The sequence below is a fragment of the Schistocerca cancellata genome, chromosome 5 (genome assembly GCF_023864275.1).
Source record: "Schistocerca cancellata isolate TAMUIC-IGC-003103 chromosome 5, iqSchCanc2.1, whole genome shotgun sequence".
Taxonomy (NCBI): Eukaryota; Metazoa; Arthropoda; class Insecta; order Orthoptera; family Acrididae; genus Schistocerca; species Schistocerca cancellata.
The window spans coordinates 676,010,607-676,028,483 of NC_064630.1; positions in this window are offsets into that span (position 1 = coordinate 676,010,607).

The following is a 17,877-nucleotide window of genomic DNA, read 5'->3' on the forward strand; positions in this document are numbered from 1 at the left end:
TTTTCGGCATTTATCTGGAATACCGCATCTTAGATGCTTCGATTCTCCTCTGTACCGGTTTTCTCACAGTCATTTTTCACTGCCATACAATTCTGTGCTCCAAAGGAACATTATCAGAAACTTCTTCCTCAAATTAAGGCCCATGTTTGGTATTAGCAGACTTCTCTTGGCCATAAATGCGCTTTCTGCCAGGGATAGACTCCTTTTTATGTCACTGGCTATTTTTTTGCCTAGGAAGCAGAATTCCTTGACTTCATCTACAGCATGACTATAAATCCTGATTTTAAGTTTCTCGCTGTTATCACTTCTGCTATTTCTCTTTACTTCCATCTTTTCTTGAATCATATCATTCCATATTCTGTACTCTTTAGGCTGTTCATTCCATTCAGCAGATCCTGTAATTCTTCTTCACTTTCACTAAGGATAGCAATGTCTTCAGCGAATCGTATCGTTATCACTGATATCCTTTCACTTGAAATTTTAATTCAGCTCTTGAACCTTTCTTTCATTTCCATCATTGTTTCTTAGATGCATACAGTGAACAGTAGGGGCGGAAGACCACATCCCTGCGTCACACCCTTTTTAATCCGGGCACTTCGTTCTTGGTCTTCCACCCTTATAATTCCTTCGTGGCTCTTGTGCATGTTGTTTCTCTCCCTGTAGCTTACCCCTATTTTCCTTAGAATTTCGAACATCTCGCACCATTTGACATTGTCGAACGCTTTTTCCAGGTAGGCAAAGCCTACGAAAGAATATTGATTTTTCTTTAGTCTTGCTTCCATTATCAGCTGCAGCGTCGGAACTGCCTCTCTGGTGCCTTTACCTTTCCTAAAACTAAACACACAGCCACCTACTACAGTTTCTCATTCTTATGTATCTAATTGTTTTCAGCAACTTCGATGCTTGAGCTGTTATCCGACTGTACAACTATTGTCGCAATTCTCAGTTCTTGCAGTCTTCGAAATTGTGTGGATGATATTCTTTCGAAGGTCAAATGGTATATCGCCAGACATACATTCTACACACCACAATGAAAAGTCGTTTTGTTGCCACTTCCCCAGTGATTGTAGAGATTATCATGGGATGTTGTTTATCCTTTCTCCCTTATTTGATCTTAGGTCCTAGAAAGCTCTCTTAAATTCTGTTTGTAAAACTGGGTCCTCTATATCTCCTATGTCAGTTCCTGATTCTTCTTCTGTTACGTCAGTCTTCCCTCTCATAGAGGCCTTCAGTGTACTCTTTCGACCTCCCTTGCTTCTAAATTCACCAAAAGTTGTTTTCGCTTTTCTATGTGCTGAGCCAGTTCTTTCGACAATCATTTATTCTTCGACGTCACCACATTTTTATGCAGCCACTACGTCTTAACTTCACTACATTTCCTATTTATTTCATTCCTAAGTACTGAAACTCTCGATATCCGTCTTCATACCTATCGGTTTTGCACTTCCGAACAACTATAGGTGCCGAACTTATGACACATCATTGGCATACAACGAAGAGAGTATAGGACCTAACACCGAGGCCTATATGATGCCTGATACCACCTTCGCTAAAGTGAACTTATGGTGTCGGCTTGGAGCGTTGCAGACGACATTTCAGGTATCGGCGCTATTGCACTGCGGTTACAGAGAAAATTATGGATGGGAAGAAGGTTTATTTCTTTTTTTATCAGCTTTCTGACTTACTTGATGTGGCACACCACACATTCCTCCTCTGTGGCAACCATTTCATCTCAGAGTAACATTTGTAGTCTACGTCCTCAGTTATTTTCTGGATGTATTTCAATCTCTGTCGTCCTCTACATTCCCAGCATGTTAAGCAGGTGAAATATCGAAATCGACAGCGGCTTTCGTAAAGTCTACCAACGACAGGCTTCAGGTCGTCCACTACTTCTATTATAATAGCGCATGTTGTGCTGTGATGTTTTGGATACCTGACAGGTAAGTGTCTATAAGATTTCCTGTAGAGATATAGTTGGTAACCTGGTCGTGATCTATACAGGGTTTTCAGAGAGAATCTGAAGAGCTTGTGTGGGTGTTGAAGGGTAGATTGTACTGAGAAGTAGTCGTTAAGAGAATAATGCGATACGTTGCGTCCATTCAGAGGTAATAGTATTGAAATTAGCCAATCATATCGCTACGCTTGCAAAATCAAGAGGGCCGCAGATAGATTAGGGTAGGTTATTCTCATTACATAGATGACAGCTGTGCCGGTAGTGCTCTAAGCACTGTGTTTTTACGTGTTCATTTCTTTGTAGTGTAGGTTGTGAGCACTGGCAACTCTGTTAGTGCGGAAAATACTCATGCAAAGTGTAATGGTATCCCTGGAAAAGACCAGTAGAAAATGGGAGACGTTAACAACATCATGGTATCAAATACATTGAAGAGCCAAAGAAACTTGTACGCTTGCCTAATATCGTGTAGGGCCCCACGAACAGGCAGAAGTGCCGCAATACTAATTGGTATGGACTCGGCTAGTGTCTGAAGAAATTTCTTGTTTTTTTTTTTTTTGTCATCAGTCTACTGACTGGTTTGATGCACCCCACCACGAATTCCTTTCCTGTGCTAACCTCTTCACCTGAGAGTATTACTTGCAACCTACGTCCTCAATTATTTGCTTGACGTATTCCAATCTCTGTCTTCCTCTACAGTTTTTGCCCTCTACAGCTCCCTCTAGTACCATGGAAGTCATTCCCTCATGTCTTAGCAGATGTCCTATCATCCTGTCCCTTCTCCTTATCAGTGTTTTTCACATATTCCGTTCCTCTCCGATTCTGCGTAGAACCTCCTCATTCCTTACCTTATCAGTCCACCTAATTTTCAACATTCGTCTATAGCACCACATCTCAAATGCTTCGATCCTCTTCTGTTCCAGTTTTCCCACAGTCCATGTCTCACTACCATACAATGCTGTACTCCAGACGTACATCCTCAAAAATTTCGTCCTCAAATTAAGGCCGGTATTTGATATTAATAGACTTCTCTTGGCCAGAAATGCCTTTTTTGCCATAGCGAGTCTGCTTTTGATGTCCTCCTTGCTCCGTCCGTCATTGGTTATTTTACTGCCTAGGTAGCAGGATTTCTTAACTTCATTGACTTCGTGACCATCAATCCTGATGTTAAGTTTCTCGCTGTTCTCATTTCTACTACTTCTCATAACGTTCGTCTTTCTCCGATTTACTCTCAAACCACACTGTGTACTCATTAGACTGTTCATTCCGTTCAGCATATCATTTAATTCTTCTTCGCTTTCACACAGGATAGCAATGTCATCAGCGAATCGTATCATTCATATCCTTTCACCTTGTATTTTAATTCCACTCCTGAACCTTTCTTTTATTTCCATCATTGCTTCCTCGATGTACAGATTGAAGAGTAGGGTTGAAAGGCTACAGCCTTGTCTTACATCCTTCTTAATACGAGCACTTCGTTCTTGATCGTCCACTCTTATTATTCCCTCTTGGTTGTTGTACATATTGTATATGACCCCTCTCTCCCTATAGCATGTATACCTGAACTATCGTTGTCGGTGTTGGTTTGCTGTCGATTCTGATTAGAACAACCCGGTCACTCAACTGTTCACAGTAACACACCGTCTGCCCTAGCTTCCTATTCATAACGAATCCTACACCTGTTATACCATTTTCTGCTGATGTAGATATTACCCGATACTCATCTGACCAGAAATCCTTGTCTTCCTTCCACTTCACTTCACTGGAGGGAATTGTCGCCATGAACCCTGCAGAGGTTAGGAACATAAATCCGTAAGAGTACGAGCGGTGGAGATCTCTTCTGAACAGCGCGTTGCAAGGCCTCCCAGGTATGTTAAGTAATGTTCATATCTGCGGGGTTTGGTGGCCAGAGGGAGTGTTTAAATTCAGAAGAGTGTTCATAGAGACACACTGTTCAAATTCGGATGTGTGGGTTGTCAGACTGTCGTCCTGGAATTGCTCAAATCCGTCGGAATGCAAAATGAACATGAATGGCTGCATTGTGATCAGACATGATTCTTACGTACATGTCACCTGTCAGAGTCGTATCTAGGCGTACCAAGGGGCCCATATCACTCAAACCGCACACGCCACACATCTTTGCAGACCCTCCACCAGCTTGTACAGTCACCTGCTGACATGCAGGGTCCATGGATTCGTGAGGTTGCCTCCGTACCCGTACACGCCCCTTCGCTCGATACAATTTGAAACGAGACTCGTCGGACCAGACAGCATGTTTCCAGTCATCAACAGTTCATTGTCGGTGTCGACGGACCCAGGCGAGGGGTAAATCTTTGTATCGAGCAGTCATCAAGGGCACAAGAGTGGGAAGTCGGTTCCGAAAGCCAATATCTATGATGTTTCGTTGAACTGTTCGCTTGCTGACACTTGTTCATGGCCCAGCATGGAAATATGTAGCAATTTTCGGAAGGGTTGTACTTCTACCACGCTGAACGATGCTCTTCACTCGTCGTTGGTCCCGTTCTTTCAGGATCTTTTCCCGACCGCAGCGATGTCGGAGATTTCATGTCTTACCGGATTTCTGATATTCACGGTACACAGTTCACAAGATGTAAGTCTAGCGATTGGCGGCTGACGCTACAGATTAGACTTTATTAATAATTATAGTATAGGGTTACATCACCAGTTACAGTTTCATTCACAGTGCAACGTCCCCTTAGAAAAGTTATACAAGACTGTGCTTAAACTGACACACAATATTTTTATAGCGCAACGCAATGTGACTTTCAAATATCCCTACAAAAGAATGGCCCTGACTAACATTAACCTGTACCTTTCACAAATCACTTACCTCACCAAAAATCTTCGTTACTTGAACTACTGCAATACAGCGAGCGCCACTACTGCCAGCTAAATAAAGGATTCAAACTACGGAAGGCACTAACTACTGATAGGCATAGTTAGCAAATGAAAGATTTTAATAGAGAGCAAACAATGTATTTACCTTAATAGTCATAATATATATAGCAGTTCATGACATCCATTCTTACAAATGTACTGTTTCTGGTGGACACACTTCCAGATCATCCATTCTCAAAAATCCGCTATCTCACTTCCCCACATCCACCACTGCTGGCGGCTCGCCTCCAACTGCGCAACGCTACGCGCTATTAACATCCAGCTGCCCAACACTACAATGGCAGACAACTATGCAAACTAGCCACAGACTGCACACAGCACAGCCAGTGATTTTCATACAGAGCGCTACGTGGCGTTACCAATATAAAAACCTAAACAGTCTACTTACAACAGCAAGTACGCCAAGACCTTTCATCCATAGATGTATTTTTTCATCATTACTAACTTTACGACAGGATCGGGTATACAATGTAAAAGGCATATTACTATAAACATAACTAGGTCTAGGTTGGGTTTTAGCATCTATTCCACAATGCCAGGTCTTGTAAGCAATGACATCTCGGTCAGCGAATGATTCCAATCCAGGTAGAGAGGCATTCTCACGTCGGACGATAGCAAGAGTAAACCATCCACTTCCACTACTCCCCGTGGCAACGTCAATACTGAAATTAACTCGACATCCACGGAAAGAAAATCGGTCCATTCAATATGACACTTTGTGTAGTTCCATTTGTGCCAAGTTTATTCTTCAGGCGATAACACCTACTTCTTCGTTGCCTCGGAGATGCTGTGTCCCATCGCTCGTGCGTGAACCACAACACCACGTTCACACTTACTTAAATCTTGATAACTTGCCATTGTAACAACAGTAACGGATGTAACAAGTGCGCCTGACCCTTGTTGCCTTATATAGGCGTTGCCGACCGCAGCACCGCATGCTGCCTGTTTACATATCTGTATATTTCGATTCGCATGTCTATACCAGTTTCTTTGGCACTTGTTTTGTGGATTCAGAAGTCAAATCCTGGACTTCTATGCTGATACAAGTACTGTAGATTCCTACCTCAACGTAGTAGCGATGAATAGCGGGCTGAAACAGTATTCAATAAGGAAAACGGATTTACGTTGAGATTTAATATAGAAAATTTAGGAAAAAAAGAGACGAATGAAAATTCAGTAAGGCAGTGAGCAGTGGGCTACGTAATAGTGTGGACAGTATTTCAGTAGATGGTTTGTGGAATATAATAAAGAAGGAAATAATGAAGTCGAGACAGGGCAACAAATATACACAAAAAGTGGAGATGACACAGGCATGGAAGATGCACGAAATTCTAGAACTAACTGGAAAACGTATGAATGTTAGGTACGAGATATAAAGTAAACAGTTTAGATTGCTTATAAAGTGCAAACAGTCAAAACCGTACTGCCTCTTTATAGGAAGAACAAGAGGGTGGTTGTTGGATAAGATGACAAGACGTACACCAAGAGTTGGTGTGATTTCGTATGAGTGCAATTGAAAAGTGTTAGACTACAAGGTGCAGATGGAAAACATTTATTAAATGCTCAAGAAAGATCAAACTGTTGGCAGGAGTACATCGAAGACATGACCGCGATGGATTATAACTACTCTTATTTGTGGAACAAGAGGTAGACAAAGCTCATGTTGAAGAAGCAGGTCAGCTGGTAACGCAATAAAAGAAAAAATATTTAAGGGAGAATTAAACCTTTAAACAAACACAAATTGAAAATGGTGGGCTTACACTGAGCCGTCTTTAGTGACTGGTATACACCCAGAAAAGAATTGAGGACATACGAGTATGTTGCAGGTGCTACTCAGAGATGAAAGGCTGACATACAAGAGGAATTTCTGGTGCGCTGTATCTAACCAGAAGAAGAAAGGAAAAGCCCCTACTGGCCTAAATTTCTCTCCAGGAGCAGTGCAGTAGTGTGGAGGCCTGAAGTGTCGCCTGCAATTATCCATGTGCGTCATCATAGCACCAGGCGTCCCCGAGAGGTCTGGTCTGTGTATCACAATGATGAGTCATCGGTTTTTAACTACTGTAAATATCACAGGTATTCTGCTGACCTCTAGTTTTTCGGAAGTGTAAAAGCAGTAATTCTGAAGACATGTGTCGAGACTTTCAACAGTGATCTATGTGAACTATTAAAACTGGCACGGAAAATAGCGCTAAGGAATCCAACCATAACCCAAGCGGTCATCGTAGACCATACTAGGCTCATTATCTCATATCGATAAACCACATCAGTCTTAATCTTAAGTGGTACTAATATCAAATTGTCTCCCGCAACAAAGAGTCTAGGTGTACCAATAGATAAAAAGCTGAACTGGGATGAGAATACAGCAGCAATGTGCTAGAAAGCATCGCAGTCTCTCCATGCCCGTGCCCCCCGAAATAATAAAAAGCTCTCCCCTTTCGACCTGAAAAAGAATCCAGAAGAAATTCTTATGCTTACAGTTGTAGATTACAACTATGTTACCCTGAAAACTCTTTCTCAGGAAAGCTGACAGCGCCTGGAACTACTGATGAACGCTTGCGTTAGATATATCTGTGACTTTCGGTTCTTTGATCATATTTCAGCATCTCATACACAGCTAATGGCTACGTGCAGACAAGCACAGAGTTTCCCATACGTCCTGCCTTATCAACGTACACGGTCCCTGATATCTATCATCGAACTAAACGCTCTTCTCTTAACCACAAAAGTATAATCATTTCTGTACCACTCCACCATTAAACCTTTTTCTCGAAGTTCTTTTCCGTAGTAGGACTGAGATTAAAAAACGTTCAAATGTGTGTGAAATATTATGGGATTTAACTGCTAAGGTCATCAGTCCATAAGCTTACACACTACTTTATCTAAATTATCCTAAGTACAAACACATACACCCATGCCCGAGAGAGGACTCGAACCTCCGCCGGGATCAGCCGCACAGTCCATGACTGCAGAGCCCAGACCGCTCGGCTAATCCCGCGCTCTGAGGTTAACTCCCTCATTATGTCAGAGAACTGAATAACGTCTTCAAAAGACAGCTGAAGACATATCTATTGAAGCAGCAATAATAGCTGCCATCCCCTACGTCGGCACTCGTTAGCCCTCCACACCTCTCTTTACAACCATTTAGTCCTAAATTCCCAGTGCTATTACCTGGTCCAGTCTTACTGATTTTTCTTTTCCCTCGGGTCTCGCTCTGTGAGAAATAACACATGTATAGCCATAACTACGTTTCGTATATGCCACTATCACTGTCATTATTATTATTATTATTATTATTATCACAGCGGCACCAGGAGAAGCAGTACGAGTAGTACTGCTGGTATTAATTTTATTAGTTCTTAGTCAGCACTATTTATATTGTTTCTACATACAGTCAGATCATGTTTAAGTACATTAATACCATTTTATTACTCGTTGTCATTTTAAAGTAGTCCATGTTTCTTATCTAAATATAATGTAAAGAAAAGTATAGTATGCGTAAAAACCTGCTCCGTTGTAAGAAATGGTCTGAAGATTTAATCAGATCAGGTTAAACAGTTGGATAAATATTCAAAATGGTGCTTCCTGTTGTCTTACATGCACTTCTCATAGAAGAATTTTGGTAACTGTAACGCAACCATCTGTGTGGCGTGCTCATAATTATGTATTAGTTATATTTTCGAAAATTAATCAATAAAAAACTCACCACAAGTTTTAATGAAGGCATGGAAACAGTCTGACGACGAATTGTAATGATCCGAAACCGGTAATGGCACCTTTTGAATAAAGGAACTTAAAATAAATTTCTGGCTGGTTGCTGTCCCAACACCATCAACATTTGTTTTCAAGTAACAGCCACGGTCTCCAACCATGTCATCATATGACAAAATTGCATTGAACTATGTTACTTTTTTCTCATATATCGATCGTCTGCTGTTCCACAATTTACCGATTTTGTTACCATCCTATAATAAATCTGATGAAACGAAAGAGTTTTGGGTAAGGAGTCTTTAGGGTAGTTAGGGGATGGGAATTGTGTGTACTATTTCAATCACCTTCTCACTGTATGTTATTCAACACTTTTTCCTTTTAAAATAAATACTGAGTTCTTTGCTGTACTCTGCTGGTCTTTGAAAATGGTTTTCTGTTGTGGTTTGTTTCATGAAATTTGAACAACGAAGGGAAAGTAGACTCGAGGTTCTCCCACTCTGAAACTTCCTGGCAGATTAAAACTGTGTGCCCGACCGAGACTCGAACTTGGGACCTTTGCCTTTCGCGGGCAACTGCTCTACCATCTGAGCTACCGAAGCACGACTCACGCCCGGTACTCACAGCTTTACTTCTGCCAGTATCTCGTCTCGGTCGGGCGCACAGTTTTAATCTGCCAGGAAGTTTCATATCAGCGCACACTCTGCTGCAGAGTGAAAATCTCATTCTGGAAACATTCTCCCACTCTGCTGTAAAGGATTTCATTCAGAGGACTCACCTGATGTGATACAACTGTTGAGTCATCATGTCTTCTCCGTTCTGGGCCATAGCTAGCTTTCCGTCAGTTACCTAACATTCACTGTTCTTACAGCAACTTCATCCTGTGGTTTATCAAAAGAAACTTTCACCTGACGAAAGACTTTTCTGTTTGTTAACTGCTCTGGTAAGTGAATTTGGATCCAGAAAATAAATTTTCTTATGTTGTCTATTGAGAATGGAATCCACCACAGATTTGAAGCTGTCGGACGAAAATATTTTTTCTGTGCTTCTGCCTCGTAATTGTGGAACTATATTGGATTTGGACTTGGTTCGAATGTTAATAAAATTCATCCATACCTTTCCTTCTCATTTATGCTTTGATTCTCATATTGTCACAGACATTTCTGATGTACATCGTTTTCACTGTGACGTTTAACAAAAGAATGTCATCTACGAATAACCCTTTCTCTGTTGACGGCAAATAGTTTCTCACATCACTTATAAATCTCGAGAATAACATTGGACCTTACACAGAGCCTTGACGTAAGTCACTTTCCAGTACTCTGAAAAGTATTTTCTGTTTTCATGACGTATTTCTACAATCTGATATCTGCAAGATACAACTTATACCTGTTGTAGTTTACTCCACGGGTAACACATTTATATTCAGTTTTCATGCTTTCCCTTACATTACCCCAGGCTTGTTCTCTGAAGGAAATTGTAATCTGATTTCCTTCCCATTCTCTTCTGATGCCTTGATCCCGTGCAATCCTCCTATGAGAGTATTACCAGAGATGTCAGAAGAACAGACTGTCGAGTACGTTGGCAAGACAGTACCGAGGGAAGCTTGTTACATGCAAATGCCGCACGCTCAGCTGATCACTTGCCGTCTGATAATAGCGAGAACTGCGGAGGGTCGGAAGTGCAGGCTGGGGAGTCAGCAGTTTTGGGGCGCGCCCGGATTACGGGCAGTAATCTGCAGACACTCCCACAGCCGCCGCTAGCCCCTCCCTCTCCCCCCCCCCCCAGCCCTTCGTTGGCCCCTGGGGCAGGTGCGATACAATATTCAGCCGCACCCAGGCGCTCTACACGAGCACTTGCTGCCGTCTCGCGATTATTGCCCCACAGCGAGCGGCCGTAATACAGGGAGAGCCGCTCTGCTCGCTTATCGACCCCGCCGCGCAAACTGCCTGACCGTCTCCTCCTGATAACACTACTGTGCTTCTGTAGGCTCGGAGCCGCCCAGTCTGCGTGCGTTTGCGTCCGAACTATTACAGTGTAACCTAGGCGCTACTCATCTTCTGCAGCAGATATCCCTTGTAATACTGTTCCAACTACAGAACGTTGAATTTTCTGTATTGATAGAATTTCCATTCCATATTTGTCTAGGAAAGTCTGCCAGATACTCTACTGTAATCGACGAACACTGTTCTAAGCAAGTCAGAGATGACACTTGCGCCATTCTGGTAATATGCTTCATAACAGAAGAAAAATGCAAGAAAAAACAAGACTCTTTTGTTGACTTGGAGAAAGCACTCGAAAGTATAAAGTGTTGTACACCACTGGCCATTAAAATTGCTACACCAAGAAGACATGCAGATGATAAACGGGTATTCTTTGGACAAATATATTATACTAGAAATGACGTGTGGTTACATTTTCACGCAATTTGGTTGCATAGATCCTGAGAAATCAGTACCCAGAACAACCACCTCTGGCCGTAATAACGGTCTTAATACGCCTGGGCATTGAGTCAAACAGAGCTTGGATGGAGTGTACAGGTACAGATGCCCATGCAGCTTCAACACGATACCACAGTTCATCAAGAGTAGTGACTGGCGTATTGTGACGAGCCAGTTGCTCGGCCACCATTGACCAGACGTTTTCAGTTGGTGAGAGATCTGGATAATGTGCTGGCGAGGGCAGCAGTCGAACATTTTCTGTATCCGTAAAGGCCCGTACAGGAACTGCAACATGCGGTCGTGCATTATCCTGCTGAAATGTAGGGTTTCACAGGGCTCGAATGGAGATTAGAGCCACAGGTCGTAACACATCTGAAATGTAACGTCCACTGTTCAAAGTGCCGTCAATGCGAACAAGAGTTGACCGAGACGTGTAACCAATGGCACCCCATACAATGACGCCGGGTGATATGCAAGTATGGCGATGACAAATACACGCTTCCAATGTGCGTTCACCGCGATGTCGCCAAACACGGATGTGACGATCATGATGCTGTAAACAGTGGATTCATCCGAAAAAATGACGTTTTGCCATTCGTGCACCCAGATTCTTCGTTGAGTACACCATCTCAGGCGCTCCTGTGTGTGATGCAGCGTCAAGGGTAACCGCAGCCGTGGTCTCCGAGCTGATAATCCATGCTGCTGCAAATGTCGTCGAACTGTTCGTGCAGATATTTGTTGTCTTGCAAACGTCCCCATCTGTTGACTCAGGGATCGAGACGTGGCTGCACGATCCGTTACAGACATGCGGATAAGGTGCCTGTCATCTCGACTGCTAGTGATACGAGGCCGTTTGGATCCAGCACGGCGTTCCGTATTACTCTCCTGAACCAACCGATTCCAAATTCTGCTAACATCCATTGGATCTCGACCAAGGCAAGCAGCAATGTCGCGATACGATAAACAGCAATCGCGATAGGCTACAATCAAAGTCGGAAACGTGATGGTACGCATTTCTCCTCCTTACACGAGGCATCATAACAACGTTTCACCAGGCAACGCCGGTCAGCTGCTGTTTGTGTATGCGAAATTGGTTGGAAACTTTCCTCATGTCAGCACGTTGTAGGTGTCGCCACTTGCGCAAACCTTGTGTGAATGCTGTGAAGATCACAGCATCTTCTTCCTGTAGGTTAAATTTCGCGTCTGTAGCATGTGATCTTCGTGGTGTAGCAATTTTAATGGCCAGTAGTGTATAATACACTGCTCAAAAGTAATAGGGGAAACATAAGTTTGGCCATCTGCCATATGCCACTGAGCAGTCTTTCTAAAATTAAGTAGACAGCAAGACAACATTACATCCTCAGTCGCTTACATAAAAAGAAAGGTGTGACAGGTGTCGAAAACAATGTGCAAACAATCGTACATCTCGTCAGCCTGGGTGCTTTTCACTGGACTTCGAGACCGTCAGTAAAGTGTATGCCCCCGTTAGTATTTATCACTGCCTGCCACCTACGCAGCATGATCCCTTAAGTCTACACCCTGTTGCATTCGTTCCTATTATGAAGTTCAGAGTTCTTGGAAAGTCTCTGGCAGAACAGGACAACCACGAATGCGTCTGTAGAGGATGTCCCACATAAACAAGCATGATCCCTTAAGTCTACACCCTGTTGCATTCGTTCCTATTATGAAGTTCAGAGTTCTTGGAAAGTCTCTGGCAGAACAGGACAACCACGAATGCGTCTGTAGAGGATGTCCCACATAAACACGATTGGGTTTTGGTCGAGCTCCACACCGGCCGACACAGTACTTCAATGTCCAAGCTTCGCAAACATCCCTGCTTACACGCGCCACATGGACACTGGCATTAGAAGGAATTCGACACCGTCCGATGCAACAGCCGCCGCATGGTCTAACAGGATGTCAGGTTTCACCAACTGCCACATGGTTGCGTAAACAAACAGTGATCCAATATTGTCAAATGTTTTTTATTCCAGTCTTTGGTCACAATGTCAATTTTTTAGACGATGACCGGTTTCCGTCCGTAATGACCGTCGTCAGATGGTGTGAAAAAGATCTGAAAATGGTCATTACGGACTGTAACCGGCCATCGGCTAAAGAATTGATATTGTGATCAAAGACTTGAATTAAAAAACAGGATGTTAGGTAATGCGTGGCGGTAAGGCGATTGTGGACAGCGACACGATCCGATGTCTGCCGACACTGACCCTCCACGCAACATCACAGAATCCTGGAAATCAGTCGATTTCGTGGACTGCTCACCGCGGGTCCCCGCACACGAACTCGATTATCACCTTGAGTTAGAGGATGTCTGGTTTCGTCTGTGATTAGCTCGTTACGATAGTGACGAAATTTCAAATTGAGATGGGAATGGCAGAACAGAATGTAAGCTGCTATATGTTGTTGCGTCAAGCGAGATACGTCGTAATGTTCTTTCTCGTAAACTGTTAATTACAGTCTGATCTGAAACAACGCCCCCATATCGGATCAAGTGGCCCACTTGGCACCATCTTGCTATACTCTGGCGATATCCGTATGATGTCACAATATAGAGATGGCCAGCTATCGGTATCAAAATAAATTTAACTACCTGTGGTTGATACACGTGTGAATCGCAGCGCGATCGATAGGTAGCGCTGTGCTTTCTACCAGAACATTTTTCCCTTAGTAGGATGTGGTTCGCGGGGAGATAGGAGCCACGAAGGTGGCGACAGTGAGACTGGAAAGATGAAACTGTTTCCTCGGGGTGAGGCGGCCTAGTTGGAGCATGGCAGCAAGGCGGGTAGTGGTTCAAATTGTTCAAATGGCTCTGAGCACTATGGGACTTAACATCTATGGTCATCAGTCCCCTAGAACTTAGAACTACTTAAACCTAACTAACCTAAGGACAGCACACAACACCCAGCCATCACGTGGCAGAGAAAATCCCTGACCCCGCCGAGAATCGAACCCGGGAACCCGGGCGTGGGAAGCGAGAACGCTAACGCACGACCACGAGATGCGGGCAAGGCGGGTAGTGTGCCGGCAGTTGATGGCTGGTACAAGTTCGACACCTTCAGAATCAGCGGCTCTGACCGGCGATACCAGGAAGAGACACTCAGGCGTGCTCCAGAATTGGGAACCGTTATTGCCTCGGCTACGTCTCGCTGCAGACCTTTGGGCGTGCGAGCCCCTACCGAGGGAAGGAGTGCGTTGTGTGCGTTAGCGATGGACCAGACGTGAAGGCGGGCAGCGGATCCCCTCTGTGTCGAAGCTACACTATGTGATCTAAAGTATCGGGACATCCACAAAAACATACGTTTACCATATTAGGTGCATTTAGCTGCCAGCAACTGCCAGGTACTCCATATCAGCGACCTCAGTAAACATTTACACATCGTGAGAGAGGAGAATGGGGCGCTCCGCGGACTTCATGGGCTTCGAATGTGGTCGGGTGATTAGGTATCACTTGTGTCATACGTCTGTACGCGAGATTTCCCCCGAAAATCCTAAGCATCGCTACTTCCACTGCCTCCGATGAGAGAGTGAAGTCGAATCGTGAAGAGACACGTACAGCACAAAAGCGTACAGACCGACCTCGTCTGTTGACTGACAGTGACCGCCAACAGTTGAAGAGGGTCGTAAAGTGTAATAGGCAGACATCTGACCAGACAGGAATTCCAAACTGCATCAGGATCCACAGCAAGTACTATGACAGTTAGGCGGGAGGTGAGAAAACTTGGATTTCATGGTCGAGAGGCTGCTCATAAGAAACCCATCACGCCGGTAAATGTCAAACGATGCCTCGCTTGGTGCAAGGAGCGTAAACATTGGACTATTGAACAGTGGATAAACGTTTTGTGGAGTGACGAATTACGGTACACAACGTGGCGATCCGATGGCAGTGTGTGGATGTGGCGAATGCCTGGTGAATGTCATCTGCCAGCGTGTGTAGTGCCAACAGTAAAATTCGAAGGCGGTGGTGTTACGGTGTGATCGTGTTTTTCATGGAGGGGGATTGCACCCCTTGATGTTTGGCGTGGCACTATCACAGCACAGGCCTAAACTGACGTTTTAAGCACCGTCTTGTTTTCTACTCTTGAAGAGCAATTCGGGGATGGTGATTGCATCTTTCAATGGGATCGAGCACCTGTTCATAACGCACGGCCTGTGGCGGAGTGGTTACACGATTTGGACTGGCCTGCACAGAGTTTTGACCTGAATCATACAGAACACCTTGGGGATGTTTTGGAACGCCGACTATGTGCGAGGCCTCACCGATCGACATCGATACCTCTCCTCAGTGCAGCACTCCGTGAAGAGCTTTACCAATGGAGGGTGCCACGAACTTGTAAGTCATTTTCAGCAAGGTGTCGGGATACTTTTGATCACATTGTGTAGACGGCGGCTTCAGGCTGTCCTTCCTCTATAGTTTCAAGGATATGTCTCGTGAGCTTCCGGTTTGGTTTTAACCGAAAGCGAGTGAGCCGAGCATCGGCACTAAGCATAGCTATAATTGCCATTTTCTGTACTCGTAATCTGACTCTTTAGCTCAGGGTTCATTTCCGGTTTCCTATCAAACTTCTGGTTACTGATTCCGTTTGTGTCTCTAGGCAGATAAGTTGCGCGTGCACTCTATAAAACTACTGCATTTTCGTTTCTTTATTTAATGCTCCTATCTGAGTGTTATTTGCGAAGATCGATGTCAGCTTCCTAGTTGGCTGCTGTAAGGTGTCGGATTTGTGACGGCTTGCATTTATTATTAAGTGGGTTCATTTCATGTGCAGTGCCTGTATGTATTATAACTAGAGCGCATCATTTCATTTATTGCCTTTTGGGTGTTTATACTAACAAGCTTGATTCGTTTTTTTTATATTGTTTGCAATGGTTGTGCCTCTTTATCTTAATTATTAAGTCTCTCAGTGAGGACTTCATATTGCGTTTGTTTCTACTCTGTTGTAAGTGGCTGTAATGTTATTCAAAAGTTACGTTCTGTGAGCTGTTATTCATGTGTTCGTCAGCCAGCTCGCTGATAACCGCGCCGTTGAGGACCCATAAGTCCTGTTTTTGGAACTGTGATCAAATTTGTACCTTGTTATAATTTTGATTGATTTGACTCCAGTAACACATTGAAAAATTATTTACTTGTTTTTCTTCTTGATGTAATTTTGACTGTGCTGTGGCGTCGTTCGCTCCATAGTAGACGCCTGGCCAAATTCCTGTAGTGAATTCTGTATTCCTCTGTCAGGTCGGCTACCTTTTACGTTTCTTTCGGTGAGACTCCCGTGAAATCTGCCTCGTTAAAAGAGCAGGCGTAGCGTCCGAAAGAGGAGCCAAGCCCACACTCAACCGACGGCCAGCCAGGTGCTGGTATTCCTGCTTTACTTCATCTTTCCAACCACACTATGCCCTGCCAAGACACGGTTGTATAGAATGCCGAAGTATTTATTTGTGTCTTAATCAGTGCGCCCATTCTGCAGATTTTCTTTTATTTTTTTTTAATTTCTAGCTCACGTAAATAGTTGAAGTGTTAACTGGCTAATTTGCCATTTGAGTAATTACTAGATTTATTTACGTAAATGTGTTTATGTAAATGTGGGCCGACCAACTGAATGGTTATTAATTTCTCTCCATGTGTGCTTTGTTCTTTTTTTAATTAGCCAAACACTAGCAGGTCTAGGATATGTTAGTATCATGAAGCTTCTCATTGATTATTCGTGCCATTCAGCATGCAATATTTAACATCAATTTGCTCTGGATGTTTGTCCTGCGTGCCCTGCGCACGTTTACTAACCGGCGGTATAGTTATTTCTTGTAAGGTGCTTGTTTGCCGAGTATAATTCCATTTCAAATTGTTAATCTTAAAGTTACTTCCGAAGAAGTTGTAGCTCTTTTTTTGTACTGCTAAAGTTTTTAGTACTTTATTTAATCTGCTTGGTGTTAACTAATCTGGTACAGCTTTATGCTAGTAAATTATACTTTTTCTTTGTAGTTCACATCACTAGAGGTGTTTTTCCTATAGTTGTGTAATAAATCTAACTTAGTATGTTTTGTTGAAATAAGGAGAAAGCTCATATCACAAACAATCTCCGTTTGCCTATGTCCTTCCTACCACAGACATCCCTAATTTTTTTCAAAAGTGTGTTTGAGATCCGCACAAAAATCAGACAGATTGGTAATTTACAGTATGTACGAGAAACATGGGTAAATAAAAACGTTTGAATGTTCTGGAACAGACAGATGTGACCGGATTAAAAAGAGCGTAAGGGAAGCATGTGTTCTATAACCTCTGCTGTTCAACTTGTCTAAAGAATCAAATATAAGGAGCGTTTAGAAGTAGGAAAATTTTAAGGGTAACGATGCATCAATATTAGCATTACAATCCGCTGCTGCCATTGCCATCCTGTTGTGAAAATGGATCCTGCATTGTTTATCGGCCTCGCTCAAAAGTAAAGCAACCGACTCTGCCAGCTCGCTTTCCAGTCCAATACCGAAAGCATCTGACTAGTCTCCTACTGCACACTTAATTCGCCTTGACGCCACTGTTAATAACAGTGATAGTGGTCAATTGTGGTTAAAATTAAGTTCAGGACGGCCCCAGTGCAACAGATACATGGGTTGGGCTAAAATATGGAAACACCGCAAGAAACGCATCCTTGTATATCATGACAGATGCTACATATTGTGATAGGTTGCCACAAACGAACTAGTTTCTAAACAGGTGATAACTGTCGTAACGATTGCATAGATTAAATGTAAGAACCGAAATAATTTTACGGTCAGAATCAATCACTTGTCATTTGTTATACAACTTGTTGTTTCATGGGGCTTTTGTTCAGAACATAGGCACTTTTATATACAGAG